We start from the raw sequence: 241 nt of genomic DNA on the forward strand, positions 1-241 counted from the left end.
TTGGAAAAAAACATAATACCAATGAAATATCTTAAGAAATAATAGAAAAAAGAAGAAAAGGAAGAAGAAAAGAGGAAAAAAAGAAAAAAAAGAAAAAAAAAGAAAAAAAGAAAAAGAAAAGAAAGAAAGATAAAAAAAGAAAAGAAATAAATAAAGAAAAAAGAACGTGTTTTTTGGGGGGTTAAAGTAAAGTAGAAATTGCACTTATTTTTACTTCTACTTTCATTTATCTATTCATTTA

Source organism: Penaeus monodon, chromosome 28 (assembly GCF_015228065.2).
Source record: "Penaeus monodon isolate SGIC_2016 chromosome 28, NSTDA_Pmon_1, whole genome shotgun sequence".
Classification (NCBI taxonomy): domain Eukaryota; kingdom Metazoa; phylum Arthropoda; class Malacostraca; order Decapoda; family Penaeidae; genus Penaeus; species Penaeus monodon.